Source organism: Piliocolobus tephrosceles, chromosome 16, assembly GCF_002776525.5.
Source record: "Piliocolobus tephrosceles isolate RC106 chromosome 16, ASM277652v3, whole genome shotgun sequence".
In the NCBI taxonomy this organism is placed as follows: domain Eukaryota; kingdom Metazoa; phylum Chordata; class Mammalia; order Primates; family Cercopithecidae; genus Piliocolobus; species Piliocolobus tephrosceles.
This window is the reverse complement of record NC_045449.1, coordinates 39,880,254-39,887,149: the sequence shown is the minus strand read 5'-3', so window position 1 is coordinate 39,887,149 and position 6,896 is coordinate 39,880,254.

Below are 6,896 nucleotides of genomic sequence, written 5' to 3'. Positions count from 1 at the left end.
GCAGTCAGCCGAGATCATGCCACTGCACTCCAGCCTGGGTGACAGAGGGAGATACCATCTCAAAAAAAAAAAAAAAAAAAAAAAAAAACAGCCGCCTTTTCAGCCCAAGCTCATCTACCCAGGTTGGCCATCTCATCTAGCTGGCCAATCAGACTCTTGGAGAGATTTGAAATTTGGACCTGAGAAACTCAGTCTGGTTGCTGCTAGAGCAGAACTGAGTTTCTGGCAGTGTCCCAAGGAAAGAGGTCTACGAACTTCTGTCCCGAGGTCCCTGGAACTGCCTCACTTTCTGCCCCAGCTCCAGGCTGGGGGCTTCAACTGGTCTTTCAGTTCCATGAGATGTCCCAGCATCCTTCCTTTAAAAAAAATGTCTAGGCCAGGCGCAGTGGCTCATGCTTGCAATCCCAGCCCTTTGGGAGGCCAAGGCAGGCGGATCACTTGAGGCCAGGAGTTTGAGACCAGCCAGGACAACATGGCCCGTCTCTACTAAAAATACAAAACTTGGCCGGGCGCGGTGGCTCAAGCCTGTAATCCCAGCACTTTGGGAGGCCGAGACGGGCGGATCACGAGGTCAGGAGATCGAGACCATCCTGGCTAATACGGTGAAACCCCGTCTCTACTAAAAAATACAAAAAACTAGCCGGGCGGCGTGGCAGGCGCCTGTAGTCTCAGCTACTTGGGAGGCTGAGGCAGGAGAATGGTGTAAACCCAGGAGGCGGAGCTTGCAGTGAGCTGAGATCCGGCCACTGCACTCCAGCCTGGGCGGAAGAGCGAGACTCCGTCTCAAAAAAAAAAAAAAAAAAATACAAAACTTAGCATGGTGGTGCACGCCTGTAATCCCAACCACTCAGATGGCTGAGGCACGAGAATCGCTTGAACCCAGGAGGCAGAGATTGCAGTGAGCTGAGATCACGCCACTACACTCCAGCCTAGGCAATACAGTGAGACTCCATCTCAATTAAAAACAAAAAAAAATCCTAAAGGGCCATGTTGGCAATTTAGCACCTCAGGAATAACTTATTGGTTTAGGTCAGTTCTTGGTGGGGGATGGGGGATGTATGTGTGTTAAAATAGACATAACAGGGGCTGGGCAAGGTGGCTAATGCCTGTAATCCCAACACTTCCAGAGTCTGAGGTGGGCGGATCACTTGAGGCCAGGAGTTCCAGACCAGCTTGGGCAACACGGTGAAACCCCATTTCTACCAAAAATACCAAAAAAATAATAATAATAATTAGCTGGGCATGGTGGCCTGCGCCTATGGTCCCAGCTGCTCAGGAGGCTGAGGCAGGAGGATCGCTTGAGCTAGGGAGTCAGCTGAGATCGCGCCACTGCACTCCAGCCTGGGTGACAGAGTGAGACCCTGTCTCAAAAAACGTGTGTGCGCGTGCGCGCGCACGCGCATACATATACACACATAACAGGGCCACGCACAGTGGCTCATGCTTGTAAACCCAACACTTTAGGAGGCTGAAGCAGGAGGATCATTTGAGTCCAGGAGTTTGAGATCAGCCTGGGCAGTATGGTGAGAGCTTATGTATGTTTTATCTCTACAAAAAATTAATTAGCTGGGCATGGTGGTGTGTGCCTGTGGTCACAGGTATTCAGGAGCCTGAGGTGGGAGGATTGCTTGAGCCCAGGAGGTTGAGGCTGCACTGCAGTGGGCCATAATATCACCACTGTACTCCAGGCTGGATGACAGAACAAGACTGCCTAAAAAAAATACACACACACACACACACACACACACACACACACACACACACACACACATAAAATTTACCATTTTAAACATTTTTAAGTGTACAATCCAGTACATTCACTTTGTTAGGTGAACATCACCACTATCCATCTCCAGACTTTTTTCATGGTCCCAACCTGAGACTCTGTACCCATTAAATGCTAACTCACCATTCTCTCCCCCGCCAGCCTCTGGTAACCACTATTCTTTCTGACACTATGAATTTGACAGCTCTAGGTATTACACGTGAGTGGAATCACGTAGCATTTGTCCTTTTGTGACTGACTTATTCCACCAGCGTAGTGTCATCAAGGTTCATCCAAGTTGCAGCATGCTTCAGAACGTCATTCCTGTTAGTCATTAAGCTAACATTCCATTGTAGGTATCTGCCACGTTATGTTTATCCAGCTATCTGCTGATGGACGTGTGGGTATCTCCCTTTTCTTGCTAGTCAGAGTTTGCAGATCTTGGTTTCTGTTACTTGCGCCAAAAGCACCTGAACTTGGACAGCAACTCATCAATCACCCGGGCAGTGACTCAGAGAAGCCCCATGTGCTTGCTGCTCTTGCTCCTCCGCAGGGGCCAGTGCTGCTTGCTTTGGACCCTCCCTGGACTGTGAGTCCCTGCTCCTTGATCCAGGAGTTTCTCTCCACCCTCCTTGCTATCAGGGGTTACAGCTAAATATGATCAAACACCTTCCCCCAGGAGCTCCCAGCCTGGGGATGACAGAATCACTAACATACAACGTAGTCAGGCCCAGACCTTTGCTTGCAGAGGCCAAAGCAGACGTGGGGGTGGGAGTGGGGGCAGCAGGGCCTAGGCTGACAGAAGTCAGAACAGCATCAGATGAGGCAAGAAGTTTCAAAGTCCTTAGCCAGCACCAGGGTCAAAGCCAGGGAGTCAGAGTTCAAAGGCCTAAAAAACAGGACAAGGTTGAAAACAGGAAGCTCAGGGCTGGGGTTCTGGCAAGCTGGAACAGAATGTCGTTGTCTTGTGTTTTGTTTTGTTTTTAAATTCAGGAGGATTGAGGTGTCAGTCTGAAAACCTGACTAATTGAGAATCTATATACACAAAGTCAAATCCCCACCCTAGCACGTAATAAAAAGCTTGCCAGAAACTCCTGATGGTTCACAACTGGAAGAGCTTTTCTCATGTGCATTCAGTTGCTTTTCAAGAAGGATATTTCTCGTCTTTTCAAGGTAGGCAGATAGATGGCTGACCTTACACACACACAGAAAGGACTTCGGTCATTCTGATATACAGAGTTTTCCAGCCATGGTCATCCTAAAGCGAGTAAACCTATCCTCAAACAACTTATATGACTGACCATTTGCCTTGTAGAATACAGGTGGCTCCGTACATGGGGGAATCAACTGGAACAGGAAGGGAAGAAAATGAGGGAACAACTCTGGGTAGTACAAAGAGCATTTTACTGGGAGTCACAGGGGATGGCTCGCATGTCCTCTTTCTACACAGCCGTCTTAGACACCATGACGCAGATGACCAGATGTCTTGCGGCTGGTTTCAGCAGGCCTGTTTGAAATATTATTAGGCCTTCTCGGATGGGCCCGTGAACACATATTTTCTTCCCATGAGAGCATATATGCGCTTGCACGTGTAAAAGCAACTATTGAGAGTCATCAGCAGCCTGAACTGGCACTTGGGGACACAGTTGATGCAATGGTTTGAAAGCACTGTCTCCAAGCCAGGTGCGGGGGTTCATACCTATAGTCCCCTTAACTCAGGAGGCTGAGGCTGGAGGATCACTTGAGCCCAGGAGTTCGAGGCTGTCGTGTGCCATGACTGTGCCTGTGAATAGCCACTGCACTCCAGCCTGGGTGATGTAGCACTACCCCATATCTTGTATTTTAAAAAAAAAGTATTATCTCCAAACTCAAACTCTGACAGACCACCTGTGTTTAAGTCCCAACTCTCTCACTCACTGTGAGGTCTTGGGTAACTACTAATCCTCCTAAGCCTTAGTTTACTCATCTGTAAAACAGACCAATTATAATACCCACCCCACCCCACCCCCGCCGTGTTGAAAGGATGAAAAGGCAGTGTGAGAGAGTGCTTAGCAGATAAGTGCTCAATAGGCCTTATTGTTCCAGTATCTGACTTTTCTCTAGGACCACAGAACATAAGATAGTAAGGAGCTTTCTGTCATTGTGAAGATAAGGGAATTAAAGCCCAGAGATGGAAAGCGATTTAGCGAAGATCACGCTACAAACCACCAGCAGATCTGGCACTAGAACTGGAGGCTATACTTTAAAAAGAAGAAACCTCTGATCTACACAAGCCTGAGGCTGTTGTGAATATGTGAAAGATTGGGGTCATCTGACTAAAGAAGCAATAGTTCAAAGCCTGAGACCTCATTTTGCATGACCTGGTCTCCCTGGAGAGCCTGGCCTCCATTCAGGTGTCTGATTCCCGCCAAGGAGACTTTGAAGAAGGAATGGGCAAATGCAGAAAGGGACCTCAAATCTCTCCAGGGCCTGGCATTTATGAGCAATAGCCTTAACTTTTCTGAGCCCAGTTTCCTCTTCTGCAAAATGGAGCTGATACCTTACAGCGCTGCTGTGACAACTGCCAGCTTCTGGTACAGGTTCTGGAACAAACATCATAATAAAATGGAAAACAGTATTAATACCTTAGCAGCTAAAGCAGGAATTCCTATCATGGAGGAAATAACCTTGTTAAGAAAATGAATTGGTAACCCTGGTTAAGGAAGGACACTCCCCCAGGACATGGGGCTGAGACTTCAGAGGAAGGACTGAAGTTGTTTCAAGCAAACCAGGAGAAGCAGCTTTGCCCCTCAGAGCCTGAGGGGAGGAAGACAGAGGGGCTGGAGAAGGGGATAGAGGCTGTGCAATGAGCAGCAGGACTGCCCTCCTTCCTGGAGTCCTCAAAAGTGCCATCAATTATTTTGCTTCCTGGCCAGCGCAGTGGCTCTTGTTTGTAATCCCAGCACTGGGTGATAGAGTGAGATTCTGTCTCAAAAAAATAAAAAATAAAACTTTTAATGTTGCAGGACCAAAAAAAAAAAAAACCATAAACAAAGTCAAAAGACAAAGACAACTGATAAACTGAGATAAAATATTGACAAAATACTTCAAAAGTACAGGCAACAAAAGGAAATATAGACAAATGGGATGACATCTAAACTAAAAACTTTCTGCACAGCAAAGGAAACAATTAACAAAGTGAGGAGACAATCCACCGAATGGGAGAAAATTTTTGCAAACCATACATCTGAGAAGGAGTTAATATCCTAAATGTAAAAGGGACTCAAACAATTCAACAGTAAGAAAACAACTTGATTTTAAAAATGGGCAAAGGACCTAAACAGACATTTCTCAAAAGAAGGCATACAAATGGCCAATAGGTACATGAAAAAATGCTCAGCATAATTAATCATTAGGGAAATGCAAATTAAAACCACAACAAGATATCATCTCACACCAATTAGAATGGCTTTTACCAAAAAAAATGAAAGATAAGTGTTGGCAAGAATGTGGAGAAAAGGTAACTCTTTACTTTGTTGGTGGGAATGTAAATTAGTACAACTATTATGGAAAACAGCATGGAGGTTCCTCAAAAAACTGAAAAATCCAGTAATCCTTCTTCTAAGTATATATCCAAAGAAACAGAAATCAATGTCAAAGGGATACCTGTACTCCCATGTTCATTACAGCATTATTCACAGTAGCCAAGATACGGAACCAACCTGAACCAACCAAGCTGAATGGATTTTTAAAATGTGTTATTTTTTACAAAGCAGTTTGGAAAGTTCTCAAAGAACTTAAAACAGAGCTACCATTAAACCCAGAAATTCCATTACTGGGTATATATCCAAAGGAATATAACTTGTTCTACCATAAATACATGTGTGCATTTGTTCATTGCAGCACTTTTCACAATAGCAAAGCCATGGAATCAACCTAGATGCCCAACAGTGGTGGCCTGGATAAAGAAAATGTGGTATACATACACTATAGAATAATGTGCAGCCATAGAAAAGGAATGAAATCATTCATGTCCTTTGCAGCAACATGGATGCAGCTGGAGGCCATCATCCTTAGCAAATTAAGACAGGAACAGAAAACCAAATACTGCACGTTCTCACCGATAAATGGGGGTTAAACAGAGTACACATGGACACAAGGAAGAGAACAATAGACACTGGGGCTCACTTGAGGGTGGAGAGTAGGAAGAGGGTGAAGATCAAGAAACTACCTATCAGGGGCTGGGCGCAGTGGCTCATGCCTGTAATCCCAGCACTTTGGGAGGCCAAGATGGGTGGATCATCTGAGGTCAGGAGTTTGAGACCAGCCTGGCCTGCATGATGAAACTCCATCTCTACTAAAAATATAAAAATTAGCTGGGCGTGGTGGTGGGTGCCTATAATCCCAGCTAGTCGGGAGGTTGAGGCAGGAGAATCTCTTGAACCTGGGAGGCAGAGGTTGCAGTGAGCCAAGATGGCGCCATTGCACTCCAGACTGGGGGACAGGGCGAGACTCCATCTCAAAAAAAAAGAAAAAAAAAGGCTGGGCGCAGTGGCTCGAGCCTGTAATCCAAGCACTTTGGGAGGCCAAGACGGGCCGATCACGAGGTCAGGAGATCGAGACCATCCTGGCTAACACAGTGAAACCCCGTCTCTTCTAAAAATACAAAAAAAAAAAAATTAGCCAGGCGCAGTGGCGGGCGCCTGTAGTCCCAGCTACACGGGAGGCTGAGGCAGGAGAATGATGTGAACCCAGGAAGCGGAGCTTGCAGTGAGTGGAGATCGCGCCACTGCACTCCAGCCTGGGCGACAGAGGAAGACTCTGTCTCAAAAAAAAAAAAAAAAAGAAAGAAAGAAAAAAGAAACTGCCTGTTAGGTACTATGCTCACTACATGGATGACAGTCATTTGTACACCAAACCCCACACAATTTACCCATGTAACAAACCTGCCCGTGTACTCCCTTAACCTAAAATAAAAGTTGGAAGAAAAAATAAACAGAATTTTAAAATGTAATATGTGTATGGATATGTGTGTGTGTGTGTGTATTCCATTGTGTGTGTGCCTTTGTATAATGGAATATACTTAGCCTTTAAAAAGAAGGAAATCTTGTCATTTGCAAGAACATGGATAAAACTGGAGGACATTATGTTA